At 39.1% G+C, this 2,030-nt stretch overlaps 1 pseudogene; it reads left to right on the top strand.

Annotated features, from left to right (window-relative positions):
* Nucleotides 1-606: 606 nt before the first annotated feature.
* LOC119513487 lies at nucleotides 607-1,629 on the top strand (annotated as a pseudogene).
* The last annotated feature ends 401 nt before the right edge of the window (nucleotides 1,630-2,030 follow it).

The raw sequence follows: 2,030 nt of genomic DNA, 5'->3' as shown, positions 1-2,030 counted from the left end.
CCTAATCTTTTTTCTCTTTAGTTGATGGCTCTTTAATAATATTAACATCTCCACTGCAAAGTGTGGAAGGTATTTTACAGGAGTTGAACTAAATTACCAGCTTTTTAAAATTTGTAGCAGCTCTTGCTAATGATTAGAGTTAAAGAGAAGTTTAGGGTGGTAGCCAGACTCTCCATAATCCCTAGGAGACAGGCTCTACCCTTTCAGAACACTGGGGTGGCAGCACTCTTCCTGAACAATGGGGTTAAAGGCCTGCCATCTCCAAGTGCCCGGGCAGACTTACCTTTTCCACATACATTGCTGGACCCACTCTCTTGGCACAAGAAGATACTTTGGTCCACACCTCAGCTTCCATGATTGTCCTTGAAGTGATTTTTCTGTTCAATTTGTCCCTTCCCTGTCCCTTTTAGTCCAGGCTGGCCATGATTCTGCTCATAGGGATCTTGCAAAAAAATTTGTTGGTTTTGCATGTGGTACCCAGGGGTGCAAACCATCAGACAAATGAACTTTCATTAGATGCTTCCAGCATAACTGCACCTCCAATAATGAGTTGCACAGAAATGGCCAGCTGGGTCCATGTTCAGTTAAACCCTCACATGGAGCACAATGCTTGGGGATTTAATTTCTGAAAACTCAATATTTACCAAAACTGGCTTCGACTCTGCATCTGAGGTGAGGACCTGCATGGAGGCTGGGACAGAGAGGCATGTGGGGCAGTTAGAAGGCCCCAGGACCTCAGTGTCACCATAAAGAAGATTTTCAGCTTCTGGAAGAGGAAGAATGAGTTGCTTGTGCAGCTGATCCTCAGATCTGTGGATAGGCCAGACCATTACCCATTTTCCCTCTCAGCTGGGCTACAACCTTCAAGATAAGGATTTAAAAAAACTTCACAAAGCTGCCTCAGTGGGGGATTTGGAGGGAGGCTAAGGAGTACCTCCACTTCAAGAAACATGACGTAAATGTGCACAACAAGGAATTCAGAACACCTTTGCACCTGGCCTGTGCTAATGGACATCCAAATATTATGTCTCTCTTAATTGAGAAACAAAGCAAAATAAAGTTCTGGATAGTGAAAACAGATCCCCACTGATTAAGGTGGTACAGTACCAAAAGGAGAGTTGTGCTATTGTTCTTATAGATCATGATGCAGGTCCAAATGTAGTGGACTTTGATTGCAATACTGCTCTTCATTATGCCATCTGTGGTCAAAGTGTTTCAATAGCAGAAAAATTACTTGAACACAAAGCTAATCTTGAAGCTCCAAATAAGGAAGGGAATACATCGCTTTTAGTTGCCATAACTGAAAATAATGCAGAAATGGTAGGGTTTCTTCTGAAGAGAGGAGCACATGTGAATGCTTCAAATAAGTCTCAAAGAACAGCTTTTGTGATTGCTCTCAGTGATTAACCAAGTTTAGTCAGTCTTCTTCTTCAACAACATGTGGACTTATCTTGCCAAGATATTTATGGATTCACAGCTGAGGAATATGCTTCTTTTAATGGTTTTACTATATATCATCAATTAATTGCTAATCATGGAAAAGAGAAGAAAGATAAACAGATTTTTTACTCTGAAAATCCAACTTTGGGCACTACATTTGGTCCAGAAGAACTGAAGAAAGATGTGTAACCTCATTTCTACAAATCTTTTACTGCTTTTATGAATTAGAAATGTCTATTTTGAAAAGCAGTTCAGTGAACTATTGCAGAATTTTCACTGACTCCCTATTAGAAGAAAAGTTTATTGAAAGGCGACCTTAGAAGATGTGAAGAAATTTCAAAAGATGGACTTCTATTACAGGAACCATCAGTGAAAAGATACAATTTATATTCAGTACATGGGCAGAGAAAAACTTCAATGAGATATTAGGAAGAGTAAACTTTGTCCTGAATGTTAGGCATCCAATAGACAATTTAAATGAAGTAAAAATACTAACATTTCCACCACAAAGTAGAGTAGATTATTATAAAAAAACTGTATATAAATGCAAATTCTCTTTTCCTTACAAGTATTTTCATTGATAAAGGCTT

The sequence above is a fragment of the Choloepus didactylus genome, chromosome 2 (assembly GCF_015220235.1).
Source record: "Choloepus didactylus isolate mChoDid1 chromosome 2, mChoDid1.pri, whole genome shotgun sequence".
Taxonomy (NCBI): domain Eukaryota; kingdom Metazoa; phylum Chordata; class Mammalia; order Pilosa; family Megalonychidae; genus Choloepus; species Choloepus didactylus.
Note: the sequence above shows the minus strand (reverse complement) of the source record. Positions and strands in the feature narration are given on the sequence as shown.